General features: G+C 37.3%; 1 protein-coding gene across 10 annotated transcripts in view; it reads left to right on the top strand.

Annotated features, from left to right (window-relative positions):
- The window catches only part of LDLRAD4 (low density lipoprotein receptor class A domain containing 4), a 578,389-nt gene that overhangs the window by 218,298 nt on the left and 346,648 nt on the right, over nt 1-13,443 (top strand). Inside the window, exon 1 of one of the 10 annotated variants that reach the window (XM_020985596.2) lies at nt 9,617-9,734. The exons of the other annotated variants lie outside the window; for them this stretch is intronic. The gene's annotated coding sequence lies outside the window, so the exon portion shown is untranslated. Of the gene's footprint in view, nt 1-9,616; nt 9,735-13,443 lie in introns of those variants that run through there. 10 annotated transcript variants of the gene reach the window in all.

The following is a 13,443-nucleotide window of genomic DNA, read 5'->3' on the forward strand; positions in this document are numbered from 1 at the left end:
TGCTGGATGGAATTTATTAGGGCTCATCAAGGTAGCCCATCATTCTTTTAGCCTTCATTACAAAAATACAGTCTTCCTCTGAACTCTTGCTGATTTCATTTGCCTATTGACAGACTTTAGTTAATTTTGAGTGTCTTATCTTGGCAGTCTAATTTTATGATTTGCTGTTCACTCTAGTAAGTAGTGAACATTTATTGAGTACTTGGTATAGAGCAGGGATTCTTAACCTGGGATACCTGAACTTGTGTTTTTGAAAATTATTTTGAGAGAGTAAGAGGTTTCAGGGATGGAGTGAACTTCTAGGATGAAGAGGTTACTGTGACATTGAGAATCAGGAGTTCTGCCTGTAGAGGAATGAAGTCTTCATGTGAGAAATTCTCACCTCTTTTCCTTTTGCAAGGCTATTTTTTTCAAGCTGGCCTGTGGGCAGTTAGCTTACATTCTCAGTGCAGTTTTTTTTATTCATTTATTGGTGTTTGTTTTAATAAAAAGAACATAGAATATCTAATATTTGATAACTTATATAATTGGTGCATTTAAAAATGTTCAGCAAAGAAGCTCTTTGGTTTCACCAAACTGCCAACACAAAAGGTTACGAACCCTTGGTCTAGAGCATTCTGCAAGTTGTTGTGGGAATTCATGAAGTTCTCCCTTCATGTATCTTAGCCTATGGACATTTGGCTCTATATGACCTCCTCCAGGATATATATTCAGCAGTGCAATTGGAAGGTTACAGGATATGGGCAGTTTATTCACTTTTCTTTTGTGATTCCGAATTGGAATCCAGAATGAATAAATCACTTCACAACTCCATCAACAAATGATACATCAAAGAGCCTGTCTTCTCACAGAAACTCTGACATAAATTTGTTTGTATCTTTTTTTTTTAATTTCCATGTGGTTCAACATGAAGCCTCACTTGTTTTAATTTGCTTTTTTTTTTTTTACTATTAGTGATTTGGTTCATGTTTTTACGGGATTATGTATTGTTGGCAATTCCTTTGAAAACCATTTGTTAATATCCTTTGAGAACTTATCTATTAGGGAATCATTCTTTGTGTAATATATTTGTGTCAATTCCCTTTTTATTTTAGATTTCAGACATTTATCAGTGATATTTGGGGCAAGTATTTTTCCCACTTCACTGCTTTTCTAATTGTCTTCATTGATTTTGTATAGTGGAATCTTTTAAATTTTGTGGGGTCAAAATGGTCTATTTATCTTTCATGATATCTTCCATCCCTTGTTTAATTAGGAATTCTCCTCCTTGGTACCTTTTTCTTCTAGATATCAACTCTTTCTGGGCTTTCTGTGATAATGTACCAGCCTGATTTTCCTCCTTACTAACTCCTCTGTAACTGTTCCTTGTCTGCATCTTTTTTTAAAACTCCTCCTCCTTCTCAGTCCCTTAAACCTGAGTGTTCCTTAAGGTTCTATCTCAGGCTTACTTCTGTCTCTATACTACCTTAGTCTCTTTTGATAATCTCAACCATTGACATAGTTGAAGCTATAGCAATGTGGATGACTCTCAAATTTTCATCTCTACTTTCAACTTATTCCCAGAAATTCCATCCTGTACTTCTCATTGCCTTCTGGATAAATACAGTTATCCCTTTCACAAAGCAGGGGTTATAGGCATGGCATGCATGTGATCAGGAAAATACTCATAAAATTTTTAAGCCTTCCCTTCATACCAAGGAAGACATCTGAATTTTTTCTTTTATGGGGTATTTATAAGTAACTTATTGTAAAATTTGGGTTAAGTATTTGGTCATCAGCTCTGTGTCATCTTCTGGCCTTTGCATGTAGTCTGCAGCTTCTGCAGAACTCCCCAAAATTTCCCATTTCATTTCTTCTGTCACACTGTGATATATTGAAACCATAATGGGGAAAGTCACAATGTAGAAGGGATAGATAGCTGTACATCCAGATGTACCACCAACACCTGAAATGGAATATAACTAAAATCAAGTTTATTATCTTTTCCCTTTAACATCTTTCTTTATGAAAGTAGTAACACCTTCCTATCAGTCACCTCACTTCAAAACTTTTTGGATCTTTTTTTAACTCTTTCCTTCTCTCACCTCACATATTCAATCAGTAGTCTAGTTCTGTAATCTCTACTGCTAAATATACTTTTCATCCAGCCTCTCTTCTCTTCAGTTCTATTATAATTACTCTAGTTCACGCCTTCATCTCTTGCATCCTTGACTATCATAATAGCCTCCTAATTTGTCTATTCCCCTCTCAATATCTCATCATTGCTGAGTATTCCTTAAAATACACCAACATCTTTGTGTCATTCCTTTACTCAAAAACCTACAGTATCTTCCTGATACATAATGAACAGAGAATAAGCTTCTAATCTTATAATTTAGAGCCACCTACAATCTGACCTCAATATGCTCATCTAGCCTTATCTTACACTACTGCCCTTGACTCATACTGTTCATGGATTATTCTCTCTCTTACAGTCTTGTCCTGTTCTGTCCTTTCTCTGTGTGCTTGGCTTAGACCATTCTCCATGCCTAAAATGGACTTCTTAAACTTCCCCCTTGCAACTTTTATCTATCAATGTCCCATGTCCTTCCTCTCCTTTCACAGTTCAATTCATATGCCATTTCTTCAATGAAACCTTCCCTGTCCTCCTTGCCCTCCCTGCCCCAGCCATGAAAATTATGTCTCCATACTTAAATGATCTCATGAGACATTTTTTTTTTGCACTCATCCTTTTTTCCACTGTATCATAGTTATGTATTTCCCTTTCCCTTATGATATTGTAAGCTATTTGAGAATAGGACCTATGTCAAATTCATCTTTTTATCCCCTAAACCTAGGACAGTGCTTTGTAGGTGCTTGATAAATGGTTATTGAATACATATTGAGGGAAGAGGCTAGAAATGTCTGTTTTCCCCATTTTCCCTCTTTTTTCTTCTATATTTCTTACCTCCCCTTTCTACCTGCCTTCTCATTATTCATGTCACTGTGGAATGGAGGCCAGCATTTGTGAACCTTTCTTAGAAGGTGTATGCTGACAGGCTTGCTATAGGTCTGAAGTAGGATTGTCAGTTAACACCTGCAGATCCCAGAAAGGATGAGAAGAGCATGCATTGATGTATTGACTGGTTGGTGTTTCTACCTTCTTTCTTCCTCTTTCCCCCTGTCTTTTCCTCTCCTATCCTCTCCTGTCTGTCCTCTCCAATCCTGTCTTCTCCCCATCCTCTCCTGTCCTGTCCTCTCCTTTCCTGTTCTCTCCTCCCCATCCTTTTCTGTTCTCTCCTCCCCATCCTCTTCTGTCATCTCCTGTCCTCTTCTTTCTCTTCTCCTCACCTGTCTTCTCCTTTCCTGTGCTCTCCTCTCCTGTCATCTCCTCTCCCTCCTGTACTCTCCTCTTCTGTATTTTCCTCCCCATCCTCTCCTCTCCCTCTCTGTCCTTTCCTCTCCTCTCCCTCCTTGAGAGCATATTATTGCACAACATAATACACACATCACATTTTCTCTGACCTTTTCCTAGTTAATGCTGTATGGTCAGATACTATGTAGCTAAATATAGCAAGTAATGGGAATAAGAAACCATGATTTAAGTTGTATTTTCACAAGTTAAAATACCGCAAACTGCAGCTGTGGCCCAGTAGTTTTATTTCTTGGTATCCTAGAAATCCTTTAAATGAGATCTGATGATGGGCTTGGAAGGTGAACAGATTCATTTATGATAAAGCATACATAATGCATTTTCCCAATTCTAACATCCTGTTCCAAATGAAATTGATTTCTACAGCAGCTGATGCAAAACAACCAATATTCAACAAATGTGAAGGGTCTCATATATTGTTAGAGGTTTGCTCGCATTACATTTGTTCCTAGAGACAACCACTACTGTATTACAAGGGTCATGAGAGCACGGGCTATAATGCTGTTGCCTGGGGTGTCCTGCGGATACACACAGTACCTATATGCATTTCCTTTATCTCTCAATAGCATTGCTGTGGCTTTACTGTGGGCAATGTAGCACAGGCATAAGGCGTGTGTCACCAAGGCAGCAGAAATTGGTCTAATAATGAACTTTTTATGTTTGGCCGGAGTTGTAAAGAATATACAGGAGCCAGGATTTGTGGAGTACCATTAGTTAAATACTAGGGAGCCTTTACCCTAAATTCCTTGCCCTCTTGAACAGCTGCTCTTCATGACACATGCATTTTCAGAGCGCTGACTGATCCAGCCTTCCAGGAAGATGTGAAACCCTATCGGTGTTTCCTTAATATATGTGGAGTCAGGGATTGCTCATTAAACTGCTTGGTGTGCCTGAGCCTGTCGCAAATGCAGTGTTCTTTATTGTATGTAACTGTACTACTGAGAGCTCATTTCTGAGGATCTCAGACTGAACTGATGCCAGACCTCTTCCATGACATCAGCTCTGTGTGGTGGCCCTCACATGGGTGGTATTTTGAATTATGTCCTGAAGACATCTGTCAAATTGTGTTTCTTGCTGAGCCTGTGCAACTAGATTAAGTCATTTCACAAAAGTGACTTGATTTGGCTAGCCTAACCTCCATGCCCCATCCAGAATTATCTATGGAGAAAAGTTTGTGCTAGAATTCTCAGGGCATTTTTCACGATTTTGCACTTGGTCCTTGTCTTTTTTTTTTGCACATGTAAGAAGGAGTGGGCACTGTTTTGGGAAATGCGCGTGTGTGGGGAACTCTTGAAGTCGTGAATAATTGTTGCTTGTGGTTTCTAAATTTTATTCCATAAAAAAATTAAAAAAAAGAAAACAATAAGATCTCAAGATAGCTTGGATTCTGAGTGTGTGTATGTATGTATGTATGTATGTTGATTGCAGATATAGGACATTGTTCTCATTCTTTCCCTCTACCTCTTTCTTCAGTTATCTCAAAGGAAGCATATTCCTGTTGTAGCTGAGGGGTGTGTGTGTGTGTGTGTGTGTGTGTGTGTGTGTCTGTGTGTGTGTGGTTGTGAACCACCCAGGAATCCTAAAGGCAGACTATGTGAATGACACAGAGATGCAACTAAATTAAAAGCTTTTGGCTCTGCTGGAATCCCGGGCAGAGACTCTCTAACCCCTGAGTGTCAAAGAGACTTAACTCAAGCCTGTCTGCACTCTTCTCCACCCCACCCCCTCTCTCCCTCCCCCCTCCTTCTCCCTCCCACTGGTCACTCCAGAGAAGTCAGAGTATAACCTGATGAAGCTAAGAGGTATAGCAGAGTCAGGAACACGAGTTAAAATCTTGCCTCAGATTCTTACTAGCTGTGTGACCTTGAGCAAATAAATCAATGAACTTCTGTTTGCCTCAGTTTTCCCATCTTTAAATTGAGGATAATAGACATACTAGTTTTATTATTGTTATAACTGTTATTATTAACCTTCTCTATGGAAATATTTAAGGAAAATTTTGGTGGAGTTTACTTTTCCTTGGACATTGAGTTTGGAAAGAGGGTAACTTGACAAGTTGCTTTTTCAAAGTAAAAACCAACCAGCAAAATCAGACTTTTTTTTTTAAAGATAGGTGAATATGAGCAACTATGGGAAAACCCTTTTTTTTGTCAAAATTTGGCATGTTTTGATTATAGAAAGAAAAATAAAGTTCAGGGCTTAGGGAAACAGAGAAAATAACCGTTGTTGTTTAGTTGTGTCTGACTCTTCATGACCCCATTTGGGGTTTTCTTGGGCAAAGATACTGAAGTGTTTTGTCATTTCCTTCTCCAGCTCATTTTTTGCAGATGAGGAAACTGAGGCAAACAGGGTTAAGTGACTTACCCAGGGTCACATAGTTTGTAAGTGTCTGAGGCCAGATTTGAATTGAGAAAGATGAGTTTTTCCAACTCCAGGCCCTACACTCTATCTATACTGCCTCATTGCCCTCAGAGAAACAAAGGAAATAACTGGGGAGTACTAATGGCTGAAATTATACAGATGATTTATTTCTACAGAGGAGTCGGCTTATGTTGTTTATCAGTTTTATTAGCTTTTAAGCAATCAATAAAGCAAGCTCCCCAAGATTTTCTATCAAATAAAAGAGAACTGGGTCCATCAGGTTATGAAGTGGGGCTTTGTACTGAGGCCACAGTGTTGCTTCTGTCTCAGAGCACACTTCCCAGGCTTAAGGAAAGATTGTGAAGGAAATAAAAAATACAAAAGCTGTCACTGGAACAAATCAAGAAAAGTAAGGCTGGGTTCTGTAAGAAAAAGCTTAGCTACACTTAAGAAGATATACCTACTAATACCAGAAACAAATAGAATTACCACGTTTCATTGGTGTATTTCTCTGATATTTCAAAACCTGAATGAATTTTTTTAAAGATTCTAAGAATCTGTGCCTTCTTACTTGTCTAGGTAATTTCCTTTTTTGGTCATTTTTCTTCTTTACCTACTCTGCTAAACTTCGTACCAAATGCCTCCCCCATACATTCTCACAAATTTTTGCATCTTGTTTCCTATATCCATTATTAATTATAGTTGGCATGGGAGGAATTTGTGCTTTGATTTTTATCTATTGAGAAGTCTTTTCTCCAAGAGAGTACAGTAGGGGGAGTCCCCCTAAAACATCAAATATTTTAAGTTGATGGCTCTTTACCTGAAGATGGATAAGAAGACAGAGTTAAGAGGCTTTAAAATATTCTAATAATAATAATAGCTGACATTTATTTTTACATTGCTTTACCTTTTTTAAAAATATATTTATGTAGGGAAACCAAGTGAATAAACTATCTCTACCCTTTATCAATACAGATCAGCACTTTCTTTGCAACTAAGACTCTTAGAGAGTTGCCTGGAAGCACAGAGAGGTTAAGTGACTTACCCAGAATTACATAGCCAGTGTGTGTGAGATGGAGTGCTAGACATGTAGTCAGGAAAACTTAGCTTCCTGAGTTCAGACACTTACTAGCTGTGTGACCCTGGGAAAGTCACTTAACCCTGTTGGCCTCAGTTTCCTCATCTGTAAAATGAGCTGGAGTGGGAAATGGCAAACCACTCCAGTGTCTTTGCCAAGAAAACCCCAAATGGGGTCATGAAGAATCAGACACAACTGAAAAATGACTGAACAATAAGAAATATGTGAGCAGTGGGACTTGAAGACCAGTCTTCTATCCAGTAATCCATACTGCTTTTCAATGCACTTTGCATGTATGTAACCCTCATGTGACTCTCACGGTGACATTTTTAGGGAATTTCTATAGGTATCATTACTCCAGTTTACAAATAAGGGAGCTAAGAACCAGAGAGGTTAAATGATCTCTCATGGACACACAGATAGCAAATAAATGTTAGTCAGTGCTTGAACCCAGCTCTCTCCTGACTCAGAGTCTAAAATTCTTTCCACTATACAACACAATGATGGCTTTTCAGCCTTCTGAAGATTAGCTGGTCTTCTCTGGTTCTTTATCACTTATTTAAAGATAGATACAATAAAAAACTCACTGGGAATATTTTGATACACGTATGCATATTACATACATACATACATCATACATATATTCTAGTTCACCTTTTATGGGACTTTAATGGCCTTGGGTGAGTCTCCAAGATTCCATTTTCTCATGGCCCTGCCTATGTGAGCTCAGACAAGTTCTTCATCTTCCCTGAGCCTCAGTTTACTTGTCTGTAAAATGAAGAAGTTAAACTTCATGGCTTCAGGTTCTTTCCAGCTCTGGATCTATGATCCTACCTTAAAAAATGTAGTGTGTTAAGCTAACAGATCTTTTGGATTTGTAAGATCCCAAGATTCTCTTTTTCCCCTTCTCCAACTCATTGAATGAATTGAATAGCTCTTATTATGTGAAACTAGAATAAATAAAGAGATCAAATCAGAAATCTAAGAGGAAGAAAAGGGTATACTTTTGAAGATCCAAACCTGATTTCTTAAACTAATTTGCTTTCAGTGTAATTGGGCTTCAAGTCACACAAACACAAGCCCTAATTTGGTCCTTTTTGGAAAAGGCAAAGGCACTGTCAGTAGCAGGTCTATGCTCAGGATTGCCAAAAAAAAAATCTCTTACAAAACCTAAGCGTTATTTAACACCTTTAAAACATTGGAATTAAAAATAGACATTTAGTATTTAGTGAAGATAAGAGGGTCCAAATCATGAGATTTTAGAGCTGGCAGTAACCTTAGGGGCAGTGCCACCCCCTCAATTTACACATGAGAAAACTGAAGCCTTTAGAATGAGTTTAACAACTAGATATATAATTCAATTTATATAGAGAACTCCTAGTGAATAAACTGCCTCTGCCCTTTACCAATACAGATCAGCACTTTCTTTGCAACTAAGACTCATAAGAGAGTTACCTGGGAGTACAGAGAGGTTAATTGTCTTATCCAAGATCACACAGCTAGTCTGTGAAAAGTGGGTCTTGAAGACCAGCTTTTTATCCACTTAGCCATTCTTCTTCTCAATGTACAAGGTCACAGACTACAAGGCAAAGCTGGGATTAAAACACATCCCTACCTCTAAATCTAATGTTCTTTTCTTGACCCAGCCTGTTTGTTCTCCTCCTTATCTCCCCCTAGCCTCAGTAGATTATAAACTGCCTTAGTGCAAGGACGCTATTTCTTTATAACCTCATTAGAGTACATTCTGTACCCCCTGGGAGCTCAGTGAATGTTGACTGACACTTGCAGAGATCTTCAGCTAGGCTGTCAATTCTGTGTGTGTTCATGGATTTTGGAGAAACTCATGCAAAAAAGTGTGAAGTCTTTTCCCCAAGTGACATGGTGATTTTAGTGTCAGAGTCAAGAACAGAGCCTAGGTTTCCTTTTTCTTCTAGCTACCTAAAAAACTGTTTGTCATCTCTATCCTAAATGAACCAGAAAGTCTGAAAAATTGTCATGCAAAGCAACTTATATGCAAAATGTTCATTTAAAATAATTTCCTATTTTAAAATAGTTGCACAGCTTATCAAGGTGAATGTGCCTTTGTGTCTTTTTGTCTTCCATCTCTCCCTGAAACATTTTTGGTGGGAGCAGTGACAAGAGACCATCAACATCATTTCTGAGGACTGCCATAACTCTGATCATTTTCTTTACAACATATAGTCTATCCGATTTCACCACTCAGCCATCTCCTAGGTAACTAGCACTTAGCCAACGAAACAGACTGTCCACAGTGAAAGGAAATTAAAAAAAAATTAAACTGCAGTGTTTACACTTTTTTTGAATACTTGATTTGCTTAAAATATTTTTTTGAAGTTACCAGGTTTCAAAAAAGTCTGTTTCACTTCTCTATTGAATTTTGATCTCTTTGCCTAGTTTGTGACCCTACTCTTCCCTTGCAAATAGATGTCTCTGCAGTACAGTCAGTGTAAGTCCATGATAACTGTCATCTGTCAAAGACTAAATTTTAATTCCTAAGGGATTACAGTGATTGAGTTTGACCCAAGTCCTCATGAATGAGTGGCAGAGCAGATCTAATTCCACAACTTATTTGGTTAGGTTTTGTGGGTGTTCATTTTCTCCTCTCTCTTTTTTTAATGTCCCTTCCTGTGGGGGTGTTTTCCGTTTGATGCACTTTATTTCCTTAGTAACTGTTGCATTGTTATGGGAGGGGCTTAATGTCATTCTCAAGTACATTCTCAAGTCAAACAATTTATTTCCTGGTTAGTCTTCCCCCATCTTCGTAGTATGAAGAGAACATCTATATTGGCACCTGAGTGATGGGCACTTTGGATTTAGAATAAAGGTGCGTGAGGGAGTGGCTTAGGAGTATTCTGACCTGAGGTGAGTCTTTCTCCCTTTTCATCCTTTCCTTGCCTCTTTTTAAGGTGGTTTTCTTCTTCTGAGACACTATAAGGGTCAAACATTTAGGGATTTATGTTTGGGAAAACGCTTAATTTTCTTTGGTACAGTGGAAAGGTACTTACTAGCTATGTGACCTTAGGTAGTCACTTTACCTCATTGACCTTCAAATTCCTCATCTATAAATGGTCTAGATGGTCTGTAAGGATGCTTTAAGCTCTGAATCTTTGATCCTATCATCCTACAAATACTGAAGAGATTTGAGTTCTAATCTCAGTCCTGCTATTTGCTATTTGTTACTGACTACTTCAGTATCTCAAGGCTGCAATTTTCTCATTTGTAAAAAGAGGGAGTTGAATGAGATGATCTCCAATGTCTCTTCTAGATATAAAATTCTGTGCTTTTTAGAAATATATTAGAAAAATGAAGAATCCATTCATTTGCCCAACTAATCAATTCAGATATCTTGTCATTATTATAGTATAACCATTCAATATCTAACACAATGTGAAGGGCTCATAATTTGGAGAATTAATTTTTAAAGTGTTTCTTGAACATCTCTTGTGTGTACAGTCCTACATTTGAAACAGAATACCTAGGTAGATATTCTGAGGTAGACGTAGACTTCTTTCCCTAATTAGGGAAAGAAGAGTTTTATTTGTTGTTGTTGTTCAATCACGTCTGAGTATTTGTGACCCCATTTGGGGTTTTCTTGGCAAAGATCCTGGAGTGGTATGTCATTTCCTTCTCCAGCTCATTTTATAGATGAGGAACTGAGGTAAACAGCTGAAGTGACTTTCCTAGGGTCACACAGCTCGTAAGTGTCTGAGGTTAGATTTGAACTCTTCCTGATTCCAAGCCCAGTGCTGTATCTACTGTGCCACCTAGTTGCCCTAAAGAAGACATAGATAAACACAAAATAGGTAAAGCATATGAAGGCGATAATAGGGTGACATTTGTTACTTTGACTTTTCAATATTTAGGAAGAATCACCATATTAGCTGTCATTCTCACTGAATTTTGTTGGTGTCCATGAAAGCTATGTAAATGCTAGGCAAATTAATCAATTGAGAGAACAGATTGATGAAAAGATAAGCCAACTGTAACTCTGGACAGTGAAGGTTGTGGGATCTAAATTTTTGGTGGTCTCAGTCATCTTCTGCTGTGTTCCCTTTGATTGTGTGAAGTCTCTACTTTCTGTTATATGTTTCTGGGGAAGGCGTTTAGATGAACAGTGAGTGAGAAGAAAACAGTTCAAGAAGTGAAAAAATTCAAAGCAGTGATAGCAATAGAAAAGTTACTGGAGAAAAGATTCAGAGTCTGTGTTAGAATATGCAAATTATATATTACTTTTATCCTGATACATTTTAGCCTTCCCAAATATTTTGTAGGATTGATTGGGGTCCATCTTTAACCCTCATAGCAACTGCTCTTCAGAATTTTAGCAAAGGCAGGCTTTTCAGTGCGTTCCAACAGTTTCAATCTGATGGCCTACCTTTCTGTCATGGAATAAATAAGTTTGAGAATGAGAGGGCAGATAGATAGTCATAGGAAAGGAAAACAGTAATTTTGTTTCCCTCCCACCATTACCCATACCCACCTACAGATTTCCCATGGCCATGTGAAATGTGAGTGATGTGATAGTTGAAATTTTTTAAAGCATGGTAGCACCATAAATAAAACAAAACCAACACAAAACACCACTCGAACTTGTTTTTCATCTCTCAGACCAGACTAAGAATGGGAGCAAATAAAGTGCAAGAATTCTGTGGAAGTGAATTGATTCATTCGACAGATATTCATGCAGCTCCTGTTATGTAGTTTGATGCAGGGGAGAGAGTGCTAGATGTATACTCAGAGGACCTGTTTTCAAATCATCTTGGCTTGGGTCACTTACCTGAGGGACTTTAGCCAAGGCCTTTAATCTCTGTGGGTCTCAGTTCCCTCATCTGTAAAATAAGAGATTAGACGAGATGCTTTCTAAAGTCTTATATAAATTAATCTATGATCCTATAGGTCCTATATGCAAAACAATGGGCTAAGTGTTATGGAGTATTCAAAGAAGGATAAGACAGCCCTTGCTCTCTGTTGTCTAATAGGGAAAATTGTGTAATTCCACAACAATTAAAATATGAGCTAGAATGTTTAAATGTAGTACAAACATAATGGTTGGGGGATTCAAAGAAGGGAGAAATTATTTTTTTGTGTGGGATGGATCGGGGAAGACTTCTGAGAGGAAGTGATTAGCTCAAAGAGATTATAGGCTAGGGGCCAAGGAAAAATCTGGGCATTAAATTGGTGATTTCCCTCTTTCTCCTCCATCAGGTTAGGTAAGTTCAGCGTGGCAAAATTAGAAAGTAGAATTAGTTGTTGTTGTTTTTAATTGCATCTTGACTAAATTAGGCTACTTTAAAGACAGAAATTCTCTGGGATATAGATATAGGAGATTTCAGAAGGAAATGTTTCCTGTGCTCTTAACCAATTTAGAAACATTCATTAGATATAAACAGTTGATTTACTAATTAAAATTCTTCTCATCTTTTCATTAACCATACCACTAATGATTTCTTTAATATTCTTCATTCTGTTAGCTTGTAGGTACTTGAAATCAGGTAAATCACATTACTTTTAAAAATCATCTATACTTTAGATTTTATATATTCATTGATTGGACCTTCCCTTAAATTAGTCTGAATTAGAGATGTTTGACTTTATATGTGGTATGTACTTTCTTGAATGAAACAAAAAGTCATACTGTGTGCCCTTTCGTAAATTGTTCCTTATGTAGAGAGTCCCTTCTTTGAAGTGAATGTAAAATAACTTGCCAATTCTTTTTTAAAAAGTTTTCTTTTCCTTGTTCCACTTGGTGAAAAAGAAAAATGTGATTGTAGTTTCTGATTGTTAAAAAATTGACCAGGAGGAAATAATTATAATGGGAATAAAATTCATCCTTCTCTATCAGTGATAATTTAAATTTAATGTCCATCATCTATTTTTAAAAGTCTAGCCCTTTAGTCTTCTCATCTTTTTTTTTTTATCATTGGCTACTCTGCAATAGCCATACAAGACAAATATCTGTCAAGAACTTTATACAATGCTTTTGTTTTAAAGCATGTATAAAACAATTTAGGAACTAGATCAACTTTGCTTCTTGATTCTTAACTTAAAATTATATATAAATGTATGTGTGTATACATATGTGTATTCATATATGTACAAAAGTATGTATATATGTATAAAGAGTCCGAGAAATCTTTGCAAGGCATCTGTGGTTTCATTTTTCAGGGGTTTGACATAAAACATTAATTTGATTGGATTTTTCCCCCCACTGTGTCTTACTGAACTACTGGAGAAAGGAGTTATAGATCTCATGCTGTCTGTTCTCTTCCCACTTTCAGGAGCTTGAGAAATATTTTCATTATTTTAAACTTCACTATAACTGTATACACTGGTATAAGCCAGAGACATAGGAACACTGTGTTGTCTTTGTAATTATACTCTTACTATGCCATGTTTCCTGTTGCTCTTCAACTGAAATTTGGAGAAATGAATCTTTTCTTTTTCCCAGGCATATGAATGAAACCCTGAGCTCCTTCTTTCCACACTTCAAAAACACTCAGGAAAATTTACCCCATTTGCTTTGCTGAAGAGCTTCTTTCAGTGTGTATAGGCAATCCATAATAATGTCTTT

Source organism: Phascolarctos cinereus, unplaced genomic scaffold, assembly GCF_003287225.1.
Source record: "Phascolarctos cinereus isolate Bilbo 61053 unplaced genomic scaffold, phaCin_HiC Scaffold_4;HRSCAF=312, whole genome shotgun sequence".
Lineage (NCBI taxonomy): Eukaryota > Metazoa > Chordata > Mammalia > Diprotodontia > Phascolarctidae > Phascolarctos > Phascolarctos cinereus.